Raw genomic sequence first — 22,634 nt, forward strand, 5'->3', positions numbered from 1 at the left:
TAACTCTATAAAGCTGTGCTACTTTGCCTGTCGAAAACACTTGGTTGATCTAATAAACAGCTGAATGGCCAACATCTAGGCAGGAGAGAGAAATAGGTAGGGCTGGCAGGCAGAGAGGCTAAATAGGCGAAGAAAGGAGGAGGGAGAAAAGGAAAAGGAGAGAGGACACAAGGGGTCAGCCATCCAGCCACACAGATGTTAGAGTGAGAAGTAAAGAAAGGTGTAGAGAATGGAAAAACACAAAAGCCCAGAGGCAAAGGGTAGGTGGGATCATTTAAGAAAAGCTGACTAGAAATAAGTCAAGCTAAGGCTGGGTATCCGTAAGAAAGAGTAAGTCTCCAAGTGTTTATTTGAGAGCTGGGAGCGGGCTCCCAGACCAGGGGAAAAATAACTACATATATACATTTGTATGTTATGTACATGTGTACTATGAATCTGTAAGAAAACATGAATTGAAAGTAGATATGGTTAAATTATGTATTTGTTCTTTATGTTTCCTTCATGGGCTTAATGCTTTTCTTTTTGAAGTCCCTAATGTCATCTATTTCTATTAAATGGAAGTCTTAGATTTTTTTCCTTAGTGGACAGGTAGTTGATAATTATGTGAAGGTGGCATTTTAATAAAAATAAAGAAATAAATCATACTACTCTGAACTGTTGTGATTCTGTAGTTTCCACAATTTTAGGAATTACAACCTTAAAAATTTGCTGTTCTTCATTATACTTATAGCATTCAAAAGATACTATTTATGGATTCCTTTTCTGAAAACTCTAATGTTCTGCATTTCCAGCAGACTTATTTCGAGTTTCCAGAGCTCAGCATTTTTAAACTCATTCTCTTTCAGACAACACATGTAATTTGTATTTTTAATACCACAAGGGAAAAAATTACAAAAACTAGAATGCACTAATATATACAGAAATGCATTGTTAATTTTATCTACAAACAGGCCACTCCATCTGTTCAAACATAATGCTCCAAAGAAAGGAATATGTTCCAAACCAAAGAGCATGATATTTGACAGATGGGGAGGTCCATACGCCTGTCTGGAGGTTGGATACTATAGAGATCATAGCAAGGTCCAATTTTCCAAACTAACTGAAACCTAATAGAAAAAATTCCCCAGTAAACATCAAAGTCAGCACAAATTTCACTAATTGATATGCACCATATACCAACTCATTTCATCTACTTTCTCACAGAAAAGGAATCCATATTTACCTTCAACATTAATCTTCATGCTTGATCTCATATATAAATAAGCACAAATGTGAAATATATTTCATACATAAAGAAACAACCAATGAACCAGAATTAATATACTTTGTTCTTTAGCACAGACATCATTTGAGTACTGTTTTTGCGATGATTAATCACTTAAAGATTATGTCATAACATATAAGATTTCAAATAGATGACAAATATCTTTGATTTATTTCACCTATAAACAAAACAAAATGTTTTCATTCTGTGAAAGCATGTAGCCAGTGCAGAGCTGAGCAAGATTTCTTGGCTCTAGTCTAGGCGTCCATTCGCAAATCTGGATTACAATGTACAATGAAAGACATGATAGGGTAATATCATTGCTGACACTCAGAGCAATAGAACTGGAAAAACTTTTCCTCAAAATGTGATTATCCTGCGAGCTGCTAGCAAGAATGGTATTTTAATCCATATGTATTTAATGTAGGCTTTAGTGAACAGAGCGAGAATGCATAAATAATACATATTAGCATTGGTGACACCTCTGTTCTTAAAATTTATACACATTTAAATAATTACAACATTTCACATTTTTTTTATTTTGGAGGCATGGTTTCTCTGAGGCTTTTGGAGGTTGTCCTGGAACTAGCTCTTGTAGACCAGGCTGGCCTCGAACTCATAGAAACCCGCCTGCCTCTGCCTCCTGAGTGCTGGGATTAAAGGCGTGCACCACAAATGCCTGGCTAACATTTCACATTTTTTATTGTCAGACAACTTTCTATCTGAGAAAATTTGCTTCTAGCCCTGCCCACTTCTAAACATGGTAGTGTGTATAATCCAACACTGATGGTTTTCTTTGGTCAAGCCACTGCAACATTAAGATTTAGCAGAAATTCCGTAATGGAATGCTAGAATCTAGAGTCAGGATTGAACCAACTTCTACCTTATTCACAACTACTATCACTATATACATACTCCTTCCATGGTATTTTCTTTGCTTAAGCCTAAAAAAATGGCATGTTCAAGCAACTAGAACACATGTAAAGATATTGTGGCACCTTTTTCTTAAATTTTCATGTATAAAAATTCTAGTATCATGTAATCTTCAGATTAAAGTCAATATTTCATGACTAAGCTTGAGCTCTTTCAGATAAGTTATTGTCTAGCCAAAATCATTCTTGGTTTTAAATCAGATATTGTACTAGTGAGTGGTTGTATTATTACTTTAATTATCATTTATTTGACAGTGTAATTTCCACATAAGATGTTTTGAATATTCAGCCTGTCAAATTTACATGATTTCACTACATAATATTTTGTGTTAACATGAGCTGCACAATGACATACCTGAAAATTTGTTTCTGAGATTATTTCCCAATTATGTGAACCTTTACTGGACCTGTGCCTGTCTATACCAATAAAAATTAATTGAGAGTGTGTCTGCAGTGTCCAAGCAGGTCGTCCTACATTTTTTTTGTATGTCATTATAAACCCATCTTCTAGTCTTAGTACTTGCATATTACTATGGGTTTTCATTCTAATCACATGTTTTTTTTAAATTTTCCTCAAGGTTTCTTTTTTTACTTTTTTTATTTTTCTTTTTGGTTTTTCAAGACATAGTTTCTCTTTGTACCCTAACTGTACTGGAACTCACTCTGTAGACCAGACTGTCCTAAATATCTAAAATCTGTCTGCCTCTGTCTCTAGACTGCTGAGATAAGAGACATGAGCCACACCCAGCTTCCTAAAGGTTTCTTGCTCAGATTATATTTTGTAATTTTGAAACTACTGTAGACATGAGTATGTGTGGGGGGCGGGGAGGTGGGGAAGGTCTTTGTATATGTTTGTGTGTTTACATATGGCATGTGTATATGTGTAAAGTTTTAATTTACTCATGAATTAGATAATATAAGGCACAGTTTTATGCAAAAGTTAAACTTTCCTGTCATTGAAATGATGTTATTTTCACCTGTACCATCAATTGTCCTAATGTGGAGCTCTCCAAATTACAGATTTATGCCTTCATTTTTGCTTAATCTAGTATATCTATAAATCTAATGGGTGTTTTGGAATGAAATTCTCATTTGAATGCATGGACTATATAAAACAGACTGCCCTCAGTGTGAGTGCGCCCCTCAGATGTATTTAATCTGGGAGTACAGTGAAGGACTAAGGAAGCAAGGGTCTGCTCTAAATGGACAAATGTCTGCTTTTGCCTTCTTTCCCGAACCCATATTTATACTTGCAGCATTCACTCATGTCCTGTTTCTTAAACCTTTGGTGTCAGACTGGCAGTGTCTTACTTTTATATATCTGAATTTCTCAACACCAGGGCCCAAATGAACCAGCCATTTTAAATCACACCAGCATTTATCAGCATGTACCTTGAGCCTCTTAACACCTCCCATCCATTATTCAATTCCCAAATAACTCCCAATTTCAGATATTTCTTCTCAGGGCCAAACCTATATTAAACTTCATAGGCTGCCTTTAAAAATGTGATAGCCTGCGAAGCTTATGGAACAGATATTATGTATTTATATACCAGAATTTTAATATCCATAGATAGTCCCCTTCTCTTGTTTGAAGACAGACAGCTTTCTTCTCCCTTAACTGTGACATTTTGCTGTGACAAATAATGGTCACCTTTTAATGCCTTTAAATAATGACACATATATGAATAAAATATTCCTTTTCCCCATATAGAAATGTATGTATATTTACTATACACAAATTTACATATATAAAAATAATTTTACTGTATTTCCTCATTTAGGTTTTAAGAATTTCTATTCATCCTTTGAAGAGAATGTCAAGAATAGACATTTTTATCTTATTTCTAACTAAAGGGAGATGATGTGGAAGTCCTATGCATATGTCAATAAAGCACTGTTGGCCAATAGGGAGGCAAGATAGGTGGGACTAAGAGTCCAGGAGGACTCTGGGTAGGAGACACACAGGGAGTCCAGATGTAACCGCCATAGGGATAAGAAGCCCGGACACTTCTCCGGTAAGAGAAATACTTAGATTAACAATTATGGGATAAATACTTAAGTCAGAGCTAGCCAGTAAGAAACAAGCAAGGCCAACAGCTTCATAATTAATATAGCCCCCTGTGTGTTTATTTGGGACTCATGTGGCTCTGGAACCAGGCTGGCGGGAAGGCTTCTCTCTACAAAGGTTGTCAGTAGCGATATTGAATTTCCACATAGAATGACAAAAGCTTTAAAGGAATTTTAGAAACAAAAAAACAGAGAAAAGCATGGGTTCTTGGTAGCAGCATTTTTTCAGGTGGGCTCTGTTTTGCTAGCAACAAGCAGAGTCTGCAGCTTGCTTAAGGAAGTCTTCCTGACTCAGCATAAAAAAAAAAAAACCACCAAGGTTCTTTTAAGAGGCTCTGATAACAATTACAAGGTGTGTACATACAAATGGAAATGGTAGTAACCACATCTCTGAGCTGGCAGCTTTTGCTGGATGTCAGCATAGACTGAGACAGTGAACTGGAATCATGCTTACGCCTGCCATCTTGGACAAACTGCAGTTTAAACAGCCGCGGTTTTAACAGATAAGACACATGGCCAGAAAAACATAAAGATTTACAGTAAAGTCAGACTTGGATGAAGAAAACCTTTAAAGGTTTACAGTGTATTTAAAAATATACGTAAGATTGAGAGAGAAAAAGAAATGACATAGTGGTAAATAGAAAAGCTGACTGTGGTGGCTCAAGCCGGTAGGATTTGCTGCAGAGGCAGAGGCAGGCGGATTTCCAAAGAAAAACCCTGTCTCAGAGAAAAATAAATACAAGTGAAAGAAATAAATTAATAATAGATAAATAAGCCACATAAAAATGGAAAATACACAGAGAGTCTGGATACTGTATGCTATTATGTTTTTCAGTTTTTTGATTGCTAAGGAAGGAACAACTACTAAAGTACACTTGATTATAAATGCTGCTGAATTAATTCAACTTATATCGTTTGAAAATGCCTTGACTTCAAAATTTAAGTATAAGGATATGTTACTTGGGAAAGGAGTTTTTGTTTATGTTTCTCCAGAAAATGAAAAGCTGAGAATTCCTCCCAGGCTTCTGTGGTTTGATGAAACAAGACCCCCAGAAGCAATGGCCCAAGTGATTCAACATTTAAAACAGCTAAGATGATGCAGTCTTACAGACCCTGAAACTAAGGATTTATATAGGTTTCTGAGTTTTGTCATGATCCCCATGGTGTGAACAGCACCCCCTTCCAGCACAAAGCGATGTCCAAATCCCCATATTGTTTATAAATCTTTGTTTTCATTTGAATGGGGTTGCTTATAATTGGTTAAAGGAAAAGGGGGATTATGGTATGGTAATGAATACTTTGTATTGGTATGGTTTTTCATTTATTGATACAAATTCAAGGTCAATTTTGTGATATGTGTATTTCTTCTCTTGATTAAGTATTGTGTTTATACTACTCTTTTAAAACATAATGCATAATTAAATACAGAATATAGAGAGCTATTTATAATAGTCAGAACTTATAGTTAGGTTAGTTAGATTTTCTAGATATACAGAGATATATTTGAGATAGATAGACAGTCTTCAAACCTTTCAGAGAACTTCAGAAAATGGCATTTAAAATGGTTTAGGGCTTTTCTTGACAATGAGAAATGTCTGCCCCTGGCAGCACCAGTTATGTCTGAGAGGAAGACGGGCATTGAAGAAACTCATTATGGAGTTTGCTTTCAACATGGCAAGATTAGCCATTTGGCCAAGAAACTGCTGTTGTCTAGACTGCTTGACTGTTGCTTTATAAACTGGATATGCAGGACCCACAGGAAAGTAACAGCTGAACTCAAATAGTCCTTCGGGGTTCCTGATTCATGGAAGAGTCTACGAGACTTTCTGCAGGACACAGAAAAATGACTGACAGACTGCCAATGCAGATGGACAGTTTGAAATTTCCTGTTTTGCTGAGAAATCTTCTAGACACATTGTAGCCTATGGGCTGAAGATGGATGCCCCAACATTACAGAGAAACTTCGGGTGACTGTGCAGGCAGTAAGATGTCTCTGTCAATCCTAGTGTTTATATATTATCCTTCTGTAGTCTTTGAAGACAGATAATTATAGTTTTCCTTAGTTATGATTAAAGATAAGCTACATATAAAACTTTGGATTCACAAAGATGGGATGGATGACATTTTCTTTAAATCTTGCTAAATGATAGACAAAATGTTGTAACTGTGTTCTTGCTTGATAGCTGTTCTGTTATATATAATTTGACTATGTTAAAGTTAAGACCTTTCTTTTGTTTAGACAGAAAAGAGATGATGTGGAAGTCCTGTGTATGTGTCAATAAAGCACTGTTGGCCAATAGGGAAGCAAAATAGGTGGGACTAGGAGTCCAGGAGCACTCTGGGTAGGAGAAACACAGGAAGTCAAGATGTAACCGCCGTAGGGATAAGAAGCCTGGAAACTTCTCTGGTAAGAGAAATACTTAGATTAACAATTATGGGATAAGTACTTAAGTCAGAGCTAGCCAGTAAGAAACAAGCAAGGCCAACAGCTTCATAATTAATATAGCCTCCTGTGTGTTTATTTGGGACTGGTGTGGCTCTGGAACCAGGCTGGCGGGAAGGCTTCTCTCTACAGGGAGACACACTCAATTTTTGAGAATTTAGTATATCCTGAGCTGTATGTTTTTCATGATAGTTCCTTTATTGTGTTCAACATTACATATATTGTTTTATGAAGATATTTTTATATCATATGCAATCTGAAATTCACCAAATTTCACCTCCATTAAGATTATCACATATTATTTTTATTTCATATTTTTATTTTGCTCTTCAAAATTACATTAATTCAGTTCTGAAAGTTGATTTGAAGTGATTCTTTTGCGTAGGAGGAAGAAAAAAGAGGGATCCTTCTCAGTGTGGTTAATAATTTTTAGTGTTTTTTTCCTCAAAAGAAGTTTTTATTTTTATGAATGTAGCACCATAACTTTTTCTGCTTATTTACAATCTTTTTATCTTAAGGTGAATCCATTTTTCCTTTTCTTACAGAATTATTTGAATTTCTCACTTTGTATAGCAAGATACAGTAGCCAAAACATTCTCAAAAAAGTCAATAAGCATGAAAAAATAAGAAGTTCAATATCTTCATACATCAAGGAAATAAAAATTAAAACTTTATTTTTATTCTATATCATCTAAGTCAGATTTCCTATCAGTAAAAATAAACAATCACAAATGCTAAGAAAGGTACAATGAAAAGGCATCCCTTACACACAATGCTGTTTGGAATGTAATTTCTCAATCACATGAAAATCAGCATGGAGGTTCTCAAGAAAAGAAGCCCTAGGTATTTACCAAAAGAACCCTAAGTCTGGATGTCACAGAGATGCTTTCACGTCCATGTTTATTGCAGCACTATTCACAGCAGCCAAGAATTGAATCAGTCTAGGTGTCCATCAACAGATAAATTGATAAAGAAAATGTGGTATTTATACACAATGGAGCTTTATTCAACCATAAAGATGGATGAAATTATTTCATTTGCTGCAAAGTTAATGTAATCTGGGGTCATTATGTTAGCAGATATAAACCAGACACCAATAAATATGACCCTAGACTGGATGGAGATGAAAAAAAAAAAACATATATATTGTGAAAACAAAGGAAGACCAGGGAAGGAAGGAGACTTTTGGGAAGAGATTGAAAAACATCATGGGAGAGTATCATCATCAAAGGTATCAGACATTTAACAGTAAACAAATATTTTTAGCAAACCTCCCCTGTGTAGTATGAAGTATGCAAATTATAAATTTTAAATAAAAATATAGACAGATAATAATACAATATATAGCTTTAACTAGCTTTGTAACAAAATTCAGAATTATTCCCCCTCCCTCCCCAAATACAATGTTATCTCAGGCTAAACATTTCCACAACAGTTCAAATTGATTTGCTCAGAGAGCAATAGTATATTTACTAAAATAGCTATATCATTAAACATATCAGTCTCTATTCTACCTGATAAAGTGGAAATCATGACCTTCCCGTACACAGTAAAGGAGAGGACATAACAAGATAACAGTTGCAAAGTCCAATATACTGCTTGTCATAAACACTAATAGCTATTATCTCATAATGTTATTTCTGTTATTTGAGACTCTAAACTTAGACATGACTATACCTCCGAAAAATATAATGTTCATTTACTAAAGACCAAAGCATGGTTTTGAAAGACTAATTTTTCACATTTAAAAAATTTTTATCTGTGTATTTTTTATTTAAATTAGAAACAAGCTTGTTTTACAGGTCAATCCCAGTTCTCCCTAACTCCCCTCATGCCCTGTCCCCCACTGTCTCCCTATCCCATTCTCTTTCTGCTTCCCAGAGAGGGTGAGGCCTTCTATGTAGGATCTTCAAAGTCTGTCATATCATTTGGAGTAGTGACTAGGTCCTAGCCCAAGTGTCTAGGCTGAAATAGTATCCTTCTAAGTGGAATGGGCTCCCAAAATCCATTTGTATGATAGGGATAAATACTGATATACTATACAAGGCCCCATAGATTGCCGAGGCCTCCTAAATGACACCCCTGCTCAGGGCCTCTAGATTGGTCCTAAGATGGTTTTCCAGCTATCATTCTGTGGTCCATGAGCTTCCCCCTTATTCAGGTCAGCTGTATGTGGGTTTCACCAGCCTGGCCTTTGCTCATTACTACTCCCTCTCTGCAACTGGTTTCCAGGAGGTCAGTTCAGTGTTTAGCTGTGGATGTCTGCATCTACTTCCATCAGATATTGGATGAAGGATCTAGGATGGCATATAAGTTAGTTATCAATCTCCTTATCGGGGAAGGGCATTTAAGGTAGCCTCTCAGTTATTGCTTAGATTGATAGTTGGGGTCATCCTTGAAGATCTCTGGACATTTCCCTAGTCCCAGATTTTTCTTTAAACATGTATTATGGTATATCTTTTCTTGTTCTTCTCTATTCTTCCCCCGACCTTCCTGCTCCCTCATGTCCTCCTCTCCCATCCTCTTCTCCCCTTCTTTCTCTCCTATCTCTATCTTCCTTCTCCCTATGCTCCCAATTTTCTCAGGAGATCTTGTCCCTTTCCCCTTCTCCGGAGAACCATGTATGTCTCTCTTAAGGTCCTCTTTGTTTCCTAGCATTTTTGTAGGTGTGGATTGTAGATGGGTAATCTTTTTCTCTATGTCTAAAGTCCATATATGAGTGAGTACATACCATGTTTGTCTTTTTGTGACTGGGTTACCTCACTCGGGATGGTTTCTTCTAGTTCCATCCATTTGCCTGCAAACTCGAAGTTTCCATTTTTTTTCCTGTTGAGGACAGTATTGATAATGTTTTATGGGATATCTTTGTATCATTATTACCTGATAATTAGTTATTTTCTTTCTCATGATGAGGTTTTTGGTGCACCTCAATCTGCTGAATGCAAAGAATGTTCCAAAATATTCAGGAATTCTCAAACTGGAACTGAATAGGATTGCTGAGGGTGACAAATGAGACAAGCTAAGCTATGGTGGGCACCCAAAAGCAGCACCTGGGGGATGGCTTCCTTATTGTTTGAATAAAATACATTACTAAATGTACAGAGGAATAATGAAAACATAAATTGAGCTGTGTGTAGGAAGCAGGAATTTCAATGAACTAGAAAAAAAGAAATTAAGAGTCATTTTCAGGTTTTTTTTTCATGGCATGTATATAAAATTTTCAAAGTCTAGTTCAGCTTCTCTGAGTCCAGCTATAATGACTTTAAAGTTACTGTTGGTTTTGATGATGTGCTTTCTGCCATTCTATATTTTTCAGTGCTATGAGTCTTCTGAGCTCTATGTGCTTTCATGCGAGAAGCTATTGGAAGTAAAACAAGGAGAGTCCTTTCACTACCATCTCTTTATTAGTCAGTGTGAAGTAGACTAATACTACTGATTACCAAAGCTTTAAATGTGCCCTTAGTCAGCACACTCGAATCTGATAAGTATTTCAAAAGTGACTTAACAAAATATTTCAGTCGTGTCACTTAAAGGTTAAAGAGTATCAATTATATTTAATACAAAATGTTATTGTTTTATGTGGATAATGTTTTCTATCTTAACTGCTCAAGGGAGAGAAGAAAGATTAATATGGTGCATGGGATGGACTTTCATGCAGATAAAACACAGAAACAGCCTAACATCTATGTTGTTGTAAATATTGAATGAAATGGATCAAAAGAGCAAATAGGGATAAGCAGGCCTCCCAAGAAAGACACTACATTTTTTTTCCTGTACATATGTCAAATCTGGCAGTGTTCTGCTTGGCTGAATATGAGCCCTATTCTGTGAGAAGAACACTACTTACTTCTTTTTCAACACAAGTGAATAGCAGAGAATAATTCAAGAAACACTCCTTTACCACATAGAAGTGAAATGAGCACTAGTCTCCAACTCCATGTCATATGTTATTGATACAAATTGTACTTGGACATATCATATATTTAATATAAATTTTTTCAGCTATCCATTGTTATTAGTCAAAATGATCTTATTTTTCTAAACTTTCCCATAATATCAAATATGTTTGTGTTGTATTATGATTTACAGTCATTTGATAAAATCCATTGTTAATAGCTTAGCATTCATGTGTACTTATGAAATTGTATTTAATTCCTTAAGAAATTTAATAATTGATGTAGATTTTGGTGAACATGATACTGGCTTGCTTTGCTGCTTCAGAGTAAAAACTATAGACTTTTACTAAGATGCTTGTTAAGTTGTTGTTTTCATGTGACTAATATGGAGAACTATCTCATTGATTTTGAAAGTTCTGTGTGAAAGAATTCAACAAGCTAGGTATCTTTAAAGTTGACCTGAGTGGAGTTTACTCAGTTCCAACAAGATTAATGATAAGTACGACAGATATTCAAATTCTGAATCGTATCTGTTGGTGTCAGTAACTGAGAGCCAGTGAGTAGTCAAGAAATCTTCCCCAAAGTCATTTCTATAGACAGCTAAAGTGACATTGATTTACCCCTATATATTATGTAAGTACATGAAATGTTTATACAATGAATTCTTAAAGACTGAATACAGAAGAGATGCTTGACATAAATAGAACTAAACTATAAAAAATTCACACAAAAATTAATATACCTTTGAGTTATGGCCCATTATGTTCAAAAAGTATATTCCTTAGATTGAATTACTTTTCTGCATAGGAGACACCAAGAAGTTAATGTTTTATTCAGTAGGAATAAACAATTTCCAATTCAACAGACACGTACCAGGCACTAGGACTGCAAAAGAAATTAATAAATAAGATGGATGCAGAATCCTTTCTCAGGAATTCAATGTTAAATGAAGTGTTCTCATTTCTTTAATAATAATAAATGTGTGGTGTTTAAAAATTCCATGACTATGATAATGAAAATGGGGGGGATTAAAGGAATACCTATGTAGTTTAGGGATTTCAAGTCAAGAATATGAAGGTCATTTTTATCCCACTATTATAAACAACAATCTAGTCAGGTACAAAGTTAGGATGAAGATAACTATGTTGAAAAAAAAGTGTTTAATATCCAAACGTCAAATTTAAATGGATGATTTGTACTTTTGACTTTGAATCATAGCTATCCATGTATTTTATGTACAAGGAACATAGTTCTGCATGGCATTTAACAATATATCTGAACTGAAGCATCTGAAGTAGTGCAAAAGTTTGATTAAATATTAATAGCAGTAGGAAATGAATTCACTTGTCTAGGAATCCATGCTAAGAATACAATAAAACAAAATAGAATACTTTTTACATAAAATAAGCAAGAGTTATTCCAGAGTATTTATTTTCAATATAAAGAAGGAGGTAATTTTATTACTCAGTAACAAAGAGACAAAGAGTATAGTTATGGAAAGACATAGCATCCTGTGCCTCACCTAATGAAGAAATTCAAGATTCATTGATTTCTAGGTTTCCTTGAATAGTTTGATATTCTACATGACTATTAAACTGGGGAATAAAAATTTAGTAAGGTGAGTAAAATACTAAGGGAATCTGGTGGGGGACTAGTCTCTGACACCTAATAAAACACCACATACATGAGAAGAACCAATGAGGGCTTCATTACTGAAGTAACATGAATATGGTGACAGCACATGGTGTGTGATTGAACATGCAAGACCTCTGTGATCATGGAAACTGAGATCACAAACACTTTGCAGCAGAAGTTGGATAGAATAGAATTGCTTCTCTACTGTCTCTATGCTACAAAAGTTTGGTCACAGAATTACCTGAAAATTTCTGAGAATTTTTGAGCAAATGAGCAGATGTCCCAAGGGCACAGAATTAATATCTGTAAATATTTATCCACACCATACTCCAAATCCAATAATCTGATGGAAAAGCAATGTAGCATAAATTCATGTGTTTATTGTTTTCTGAGACATTAAACTTATTATTTGGGGGTTGATTTGATATCTTTGTACATAAAAGCACTTGCCATACTAGCCTTGCAACCTGAGTATGATCCCCAAATCCAGAGTGTAAAGTGAGAACCAAAACCGAAAGTTGTCCTCTGACTTTCACAAGTATATAGTGGTGTATATATCACACATACACACATCACACTGACACAAACAAAAACAATGAACATAATTAATGCATTGTTCTGTTGGTATAAATTAAATATTCTTTTTCTCAAGTGCTTTTTTGTTGTTGTTTCTTTTTTATTTAATTTAAATTAGAAACAAGTGTGTTTCACATGTCAAACCCAGCTCCCTCTTCTTCCCCTCCTCTCCCACCCCACTTCAACCCTCCCCTAACCCTTCCTCCAATCCCCACTCCACTCTCCAAGGAGGGTGAGGCCCTTCATGGGGATCTTAAAGTCTGTTATATGTTCTGGGGCAGGGCCTAGGCCCTCGCCCATGTGTCCAGGCAGAGACAGCATCCCTCTACATGGAATGGGCTCCCAAAGTCCATCTGGATGACAGGGCTAAATGCTGATATATTGCCTGAGGCCCCAAAGGATGCTGAGGCCTCCTCACTGACACCCACGTTCAGGGGCTCTGGATCAGTCCCATGCTGGCCTCTTAGCTATCAGTCTAGGGTCTATGAACTCCCCCTTGCTCATGTGCTTTTAATACATGAATCTATATAATAGATTTCTATCATCTAACCATTTTAATTATATAATGCCCTGAAACCTATATTTTATAAAATAGAAGAAATTATACAAACTTAGGTAACTCGTTTTCCATATGAACAAGTAGAAATTTAGTGACGTGTTATATTTTGAGAACTTATTTATTTAACAGAAATTTTTAAATTTATGATTTTTCCCAGAGTCTTCCCTACTCCATTGAAAATCCATCCCATAAATGCCAACTCACTATCTCTCAAAACTCGGTTCCTCTCCCACCTGTACAGTCCTGTTCCTCATCCACTACCTTAAACTAGATGTTGGAAAGTCTAAGAGTTTCCATCGTAATTACAACTAATAACTCATATTCTGATATTTAATGTCTCTAAAGTATGAAAAGGTATGTTACTTCAGTACTCTGTGGGAAACAGGAAAAGAATCATCACATAAATGAAGTCCAGTAGTATAGGGGGATAGAAGATAAAAAGAAAGGACAAAGGAAAGTAATAACTTTAACATAAGAAGTTAGCTTTATTTTACAAATGATACCTGGTATGTAAGGATTTTTTTATTATCATTTTTTATTTTAATTTTAAATAGCTTGTTTTACATGTCAGTCCCAGTTTCCTCTCCCTCCCCTCCTCCCGCACTCCCCTTCCCCCCACCCTCCCACCCTATTGCCAAATCCTTCCACATAAGGGATATCTAGAATCTGTCATTTTACTCTGGGTAGGGTCCAGGCACTCCCCTAAGAGTTTTATAGTAGGAAGACTCTCAAGCTAAGAGAAATTTTATATGGTTGAACAATTATGTAAAATACCTTTTTTGTGATAGGTAAGATGCTTTAATATTCAAATGTCATTTTCTATCAATAAAATTGTGTTTGAATGTTTTAAAATGCAGGGTTGTTTGCTTGTATGTTATACTCTAAAGATGCCACCATGGTGACTAGTCATTTGATTATTTTTAGTGAAACCAAATGGCCTGCAAATTCTAGACTGTTTACAAATTGGCACTAAATCATTGTTGTCTAAACTCAAGGTTTCAAAGTACCAGCCACCCATCCATGTGTTATGGTACCTATGCCAGTATAAGAATTGATGGACAATTTCCTGCAGAAAAAAGTGAGAACCCTGAGAACCCATTTAAACATGTACTCTGCCATCTGGGTGATTTATATTCCAATTGAAGCTTATTCTCTTTCTGTGACTATAGATCTAACACTTCCAGACACCATAGGAATACACAAATGATATTTTAGCATCACTATTCCAAAGTTTGACAGATATAAGATAAATGGGTAACCAGTTATTAAGAGGAAAAGAGAAACATAGCTAACATACATATTAACATTAAGATGCTAATAGTACTAGTTAAGTAATTATAATTTCTTGTGTTGTGTCTAAAATGTACAAATAGATTTTTCAAAGCTAGCTTAGTCTGTATAAGATGTGCTGGGTCAGCCAGGACTACATAGTTGAATCTTGTCTCAAATAAATAAATAAATAAATATAGAAATAAAAAGTAGACAATGTAAAATATGCAAATACTGAAACATTTTTGCTGGCCTAAAGACAGGAAAATAAAGAAATTACCCAGTACCACTAAATTTTCTGGATGCAGTTTTCAATGACATACCTGTAAAATAATTAGTAAACTCTGAGGACCATGTGTTTGGAGAGTGAAAATGAAAACTCCAGATTTCAAAACTAGTATTTAGGGTTTTGTATAATCAATTTTCTTCAGAAGAGGACTAATTAAAATCAGTAGCTTCAACTTGCTCTAACATGTCTTTTGTTTTATTTCATAGGAGTATGAGTGTTTTGCTTGCACCTATGCCTGTTTTCCACTTAAGCTTGGTGTTTCTGGAGATCAGAGGATAACAGCAGATTCTCTGGAAGTGAAGTTACAGATAGTTGTAAATTACCCCATATGTGCTAGAAAATAAACTCATGTTTCCTGGAAGAACAGTGAGAGCTCATAACAGCTGAGCCATTTCTCCAGTCCATAACACAATCTTTTAAACTAAGTCTGTGTTTGGATTTATCATAAGATTGGCCCAGTTAAAAAATAACCCTTAGGTTTTGCAACACTAATGTACAAAGTCCTTTTGTCCTTCAACTGTCTTTATGTATCTAACAAGATGGACGTCTATAGATTCAGTACTAGATGTCATTGAAGAGTAATGTATTTCTAAGTTATCATATGTAAATCTAAGTACCCCTGCCTTTGAACACCAACTGCAGTTCATTACATGTCAATTTCAATCAGTTTTTAAAAAGTTTTTCAAATATCGCTGCCTTTGAAAATATTCGTTAATTTTAACCATCCTAAGTCATATTATGTCCTCCTTTTAATGAAAAGAAAATGTTTCCTATGTTGTTTTCTTTAAGTCACTTCCTCCTATAAAGTGAAAATGCAAAAGTAGCCCATTTTCATGGTGTTCAATTCTGTCTTTTGGAGAGTTATTGCCTGTACTATTATGGCTCTAAACTTACAGCATTCTTCAACACGCAGTTTTGTAAAATGTTAGGTAATTCCCATTATGTTACCACATATTACTTCATTCCATCTGTGTTATTAATCTTAGTGAGCTGTTTTAATCATTCTGTTAAATGGTGTCTTCAGAACACAAAGACTTATCACTGAAAAGCAAACAGTAAGGAACCAGTTTAACAAATGTAGATGCTGAATATAGCAGAGGTAAAACACTGTAAGATCTGACTCTTCAGAATGAAATAATTCCACAGACCTGGTGAAAGGAGACAAATTGACTTGAGAGGCACCATCAGCCTCAGAAAGTGCTTTAGTGATGTGCTTTTCAGAAGATACATACAAAACAGGACCCACTGTTATTTCTTTCTGCACATGTTCTATGAATAATGCAGCCTTTGCAATTGCATGCTAAAAGATATGCTTGTTAAGCATATACTGAATGATAGAATACAAATCCAAAAGTGCACACACTCTGACATTCTGTCTACCTTTGGTTCTAAAACAAATAAAAATCTGCCACCAGATAAACATATTTTAAAAAGTGACTTTGTATTCATGTAGTTGGCCTGTCTACAAAAGGAGGCATTCTGAGGAGATTAAAATGGTCTCTATATCAAGATGGTGTGGCTAAATGAATGAATACAGTCAAATTGCATTTTTCTAAGATTTGTGGTTTGGGTCTGTCAAGACATCATGATGACTTGAGTTCAATCTCTGGGTCCCACGTAAGAAGCCCAGATCCTGTGGTACACAGTTATCATTCCAGCACTTCTACTGTGAGATAGGAAATGGAGACAGGACAATACACAAAAGCTCATTGGCCAGCTAGCCTGTAGCATGCAGTCACTAGAAACAACGAAACAGACCCAGCTTCAAAAAGTGGAAGAATCAACTCTCAAAATTTGTCATCAGACATTGAGAACTGTGGGACATGGAGCCCCAAAGGTCAACATAATTCATAAAGGCATAGACACATTAAATGAGGAAGTGGTCACTAACATCAGTACTTTTCACTCTACATAATATTTATCTAACTATCTAACTGTAAGTCAACATTGAAGTGATAAGTTTTGCCTTTTCTGTAGATGAGATAGAAATGCATGATCATGGTACAAGAGAAATGACCTGTGTAGAACTGAGATCAATTTGATGGTGTTGTTTCTTCCATTATTATGACTGCTTTTTGGTGCCACAAAATCCCACTGCATAGAAATATCTTCATTGCTATTGGCTATCAGTAAAATTTTCTGGGTCACTTTTCCTTTTTCAGCTTTCATTTATGTCTTCACATCAGCTGGAACCCCATCTACCATTGACATGAACTCATACTGCAACCTTGGGGACTTGTATTTTTTTTTAAATTATGAGATCATACTGCCTAATTCCTTTTTTAATCCTGTGACTCTGTGCTAGTAACATCTGATCAATATTATAGGGAAACAATTAATACACTGAAAAATGAAAACATACAACAAAGATATTAGAAATTATTCCATTGGCCCATCTGTCTGTTTTTATGCCAATACCAAGCTGCTTTTATTGCTATAGCTCTATAGTAGAGTTTGAAGTCAGGGATGGTGAGGCCTCCAGAAGTTCCTTTATTGTATAGGATTGTTTCAGCTACTCTGGGTTTTTGTTTTTCCCTATGAATTTGAGTATTGTTCTTTCCAGGTCTGTGAAGAATTGTGTTAGGATTTTGATGGAGATTGCACTGAATCTGTAGATGGTTTTTGGTAGGATTACCATTGTTATTATGTTGATCCTGCCTACTCAAGAGGTGTATGGGGGATCTTATCATTTCCTGATATCTTCTTCAATTTCTTTCTTTACAGACTTAAAATTTTTGTCGTGCAGGACTTTCACTTGTTTGGTGAGTGTTATCCCCAGATGGGAATCAAACTGGGTCCTCCATATATGGGAGACAGTTGTGAAAAAGAACCATGATACAAACCTTGTACATCAGTTAGCTTTTGGAGCCCATTCCTTAGGGTGTGATGACATGTTCAGTTTTAATGCATGGGAGAGGATCCTGGCCCTGCCCCAACCAATTGTAACTGGGGGTGGGCAAGAGGGTGAGGTCAGGCTGGCTAGGGGGGGAAGTGACCGAGTGGAAGGAGGAGTGGGGGGGGGAGAACTGTCCTTGGAATGTAAAATGAAATCAAAAATAAAAAAATTGAAACAGCCGGGCAGTGGTGGCACACGCCTTTAATCCCAGCACTCGGGAGGCAGAGGCAGGTGGATCTCTGTGAGTTTGAGGCCGGGCTGGAGCGACAGCATCCAAAACAATACAGAGAAACCCTGTCTCATAAAACCAAAAATAAATGGAAACAAAATATTAGAAATACTGGAGAAATGTCTCAACAGTTAAGATCACATGCTCCTTTTTTGAGGGATGAGAGATTAATTCTAAGCATGCCCAGCAGTTGGCTCACAACTGTAGCTTTAGCTTCTGGGACGCTTGTGTACTGTGTGTTCCCTCATTGTTTAGATACCTAGATTATATAATTATTGATTGACAGATGATAAACAGATCAATAGATAGAGATATATATCATATATGATATGTATATTACTGATATATAAATATTTATGGGTAGCAATAATAGAGAAAAAGAGGTCCTGAATTTGAGAAGTGGGGCACATAGGATTGTTTTGAATGAGCATTTGGAGGTATAAATATTCTCAGTATAGTATGGGTGTATTAAAATGTCTTATATCCAATAAAAAATGGATCTTAAAAATAAACCTTTATAATAAATATCTTTAACAATATCTCTTACCCCATGCACCATTCATACTGAATGTGTGACATGGCACATCTTCATCTCTCTAGCTTAGTTTAAAATTTTCTCTGAAAAATTACCTTACAATACTATTCATATTGCAAAAATGCATGATTTTTTTCATAAATATGCACTACCTATCTAAATGCTTGTTTACTTTTAGGATCATCCTCAAATATTTTCATGAATATAATTCACACATGCTAATTTTAAGAAACTAATTTTTCAGTCTGTTTCCTGTACACAGATTTTTGAAGGTGGTTAAACTGATCATTTCTCAGCTGTAATTTTGAGCTCCAGTGAACTGCTATGGATGTTCCATTTTGAAACGGAACATATGTGAACAGAACTGTTCTTGTCATGCTTGACTGATGCCCCTGATTGTGTTCTAAATTCACAGCTATGCCTCTAGTTATGAACTAATAACTTCCATTATTGAGGTAAAGCCAAATCTTGAAGTCTAATCCTGTTTGTCTAATTGAAAACAACTAAATTGCAGCTGCCATTTTGCAATTGACTTTCAGTCTTACAATTTAGAAAAAACTAACAGTTAAGGCAGCATGAAACCCTTGACTTTAACCTAACAATATTTGCCCAGGCAGCTTCCCACTGGCAAACAATTGCTCATTGACATGAGAAAATTTGAAGTTGCTTTCCTGAAATAATGATATTGTTTCAATGCAGTTGAAGATGTTTAGTAGCATTTTCTTTGCAAGTAGAGGGGTATCTTAACCCATAATTCAATGCTAACCTTATTACTGAGCCATTTCCTTGTAGTAAACCATGTCCCAAAGACAAAAACACCCAGGTCCTGCCCTGCTTATTCTCCCATCTGTGCTTTGAGGGATTCCCCATGGAAGGCCTCACCCTCCCTAGGTAGTAGATGGGAGGATGGAATGGAGGGGTCAGTGGGCGATATGGGAGTATGGGAGAGAGAGGGAACTGGGATTGCTATGTAAAATAAAATTGATTTTAAATAAAAAAGTCTCAAAAGTAAAAGAAATGGCAGATAGAAAAATTATAGTTACTAAAGAAAAGACAAAGATACAGGATACAGATGGGAGAACACTCCAGTAAATACTGGGGAAAACTCCCAAGTTTATTACACTCAGTCTTTATATACCCCAATCAAAAGTGCAGGAAGGCAAAATGATTTCCTTACCAAGATGCAAAGATCAAGAAAGCATAATTACCTTCTCAATACCCAAAACATCAAGTAATCACACCCTAAACCAAATATCCTGTTGTCAAAACAAGATACACAATAGTCATATCTTAGGCTAAACATCCTGTTGTCAACGTAAGGCATCTGTTAGTTACCTCTTAGGTCTAATATCCTGTTGTCAATGTAAAATATACAATAGCCACACATAAAGACAAACATTCCGTGATTTGACCCTGAAAGAGTAATAATGGGTTTGAACTCTGATCTTAACTCCAGAGGAAGCAGAGTCATTTCTATGCACCCTGATATTGCCAATTATGTATCTAATAAGCATTAAAATATTCTTATATTAAAAAATGATGCTCTTTAAGACACATGGAAGACAGGACCTTAGTGCAATCATAAGCTCATCATCTATTGGCTGAATATACTTGAAAACTTGCATTTTAGTGTAGGTTCCCATATGCGTAAAAGCTGAATATAATATAACAAAGATCACATTTAAAAATTCTGTAAGGTTTGGGATGGGGAGATGGCTCAGACGTTATGAGCACTGGCTACTCTTCCAGAGGTCTTAAGTTCAATTCCCAGCAACCACATAGTGAGTCACAACCATTTATAATGAGATCTGGTGCCCTCTTCTGGCATGAAGACATATGTGCAGGCAGAATACAGTATACATAAATACATGAGAGAAAGAAAGAAGGAAGGAAAGAAAGGAAGGAAGGAAGAAAGGAAGGAAGGAAGGAAGGAAGGAAGAAAGAAAGAAAGAAAGAAAGAAAGAAAGAAAGAAAGAAAGAAAGAAAGAAAGAAAGAAAGAAAGAAAGAAAGGAAGTCTTTAAAAAATCTGGACTATTTAATAAAGCCACATTATGAAAACTGATATAAACATTAATGGAATCTGGTAAATGATCCTTGATTAGTTGAATAAAGAATAGTAGACATAGTCAGCCTTTATCAATTCTCACTTTTTGGTCAGGGCCTACCCCAGAAATATTAGGGTGCAAGTTTAATACTCTGTAATAGATTAATTTTGATGGCCACACAAAGATCACCTGGTACCTGTTACTGGCTGCTACTCAAAGCATAGATGAAGATATAATTAGAGAATGTGATTATCAGCAGCAAAAGTCATAAGTTATTAAGAGTAGAGCTCCTTGAGAGCTTGAGAGGATAAATTTATGTGTAGGACAACCCCAACCCATGCCAATTGCACAGTCACTTTAGCCTCGCTGTCTTCACTTTCTCCTGTTTCCCAGACATTCATCATTGGCTCAGCTCCATTGAAAGCCACAAAGGACAGATTGCATTTTTGTAATCTGTCAGAAGCAGTCAGTTAGAGTATAGGGAAAATGTGTGAATGGCCATTAACAAACACCTAACACAGTTTATGCTGTCCCTGTGCAGTGTTCCCACAAAAATCCCTTTCCAAACAACTATGAAATGAGCTCAAAACCATTTGTTTAACAGAATTTAATGCAATATTTACTGCTGATGTCCTATAGACAATGCAGAAAGAGGGGAAGGTGGATTAAAACAAAGGAAAACTGTTACAGTTAACCAACTTGATGTTGGTCTTATGGATTTCATTTACAATCTTGATTAACTGACTTCAATTCATTCTTAGTATCTACTCCATGTGTTTTATGACAGCCCTTAGCTGCACAAAGAACTTTGTCCAAAGCACCAAGCCTCCCCAGGAAGAGTCCTTCATCACAGTCTCGTGTATTATAGCAGTCATTTGCAAGCACATTTGAGAAATATGTTATGATCAGTCAGCTTGGTTCCAAACACAATTCTCTTTACTTGCAATTTAAGAAAACCAGCAAATTTGCCACTTGTATTTGGAAATTGTCACTCTAAATAATTGAGTGGCATTCTTACCCCATGTCTGTTGGATCAGTGGCATAAGGTATATGAAATAGTCAGTAGCAGATTGTGTTGTCTAGTGGTATCATCTGTGTCTTTTGGACAACACCACAGTGCCAAATGTGACATCCTATAAATCATCTAAGAATAATATGGCTGGCAGTGCACTCTGTACAAGAAATGAAGACAATGTTAGGAAGACACAGCTAAGTCTGTGAAGAGAAAAGTTTTCATACTTTGCTTTGAAGAACTATAACAAAATGTATTTGTTCCCAGGTAAGTAATCTGACTGCCCCAAAAGATTAGGATATGCTAGCATTTACTGTCTACCAGCTACATTTTGGTGAAGTCTGGATACCATGGCAAGTGAATTACATGCTTAGCCAATTTTATTCACCATGACCACTTTTGCTAAAATTCTTGTGGGGGAAAAAGTAAGCAACTCTACTCTTTTCCTAAGTTTCCAGCAACAAAGCTAAGCACAATTCCACTAAAGTTTGCTTTGAAGGATGAGTGCGTTTATTGCACTTCCTTATAACACACAGGTTGCATAAGGGAGTGTGGATGTTCCCCCACCTTAACTAACCTCACCTTAAAAACCTTTCTGGTAAAGATATGTTGGCTTCCCCATGGCCTGTTAGATGGAGTTCTGCTCTGCTATAGTATGTGACAGATAGCACCTAATATTCTTGTGAGGGTTTTGTGATCCTCTCTACCCCCACCATGACGGGGAGTAAATAGTCACCAGTCAATCTGGTAGAATCCACTTGCAAGAGGACATAGTTGAACTCCCCAACATAATGGTTGCTTGACTGGGAGGACAGTCACTTAGAACAGCAACAGAATGTTAACCTGTCCTTGCTTCAGGCAGACCCTTTAAGATGCAAGTCCATAACAAAAACACAAAAGCAAGTGATAGATAGCAGCACAAATTAACCAGCAGACAATCAATTAGGGGCTGGCTAGTTGTGAGACGTAAACCTGTCTCATTG

Source organism: Mesocricetus auratus, unplaced genomic scaffold (genome assembly GCF_017639785.1).
Source record: "Mesocricetus auratus isolate SY011 unplaced genomic scaffold, BCM_Maur_2.0 Super-Scaffold_100004, whole genome shotgun sequence".
Classification (NCBI taxonomy): Eukaryota; Metazoa; Chordata; class Mammalia; order Rodentia; family Cricetidae; genus Mesocricetus; species Mesocricetus auratus.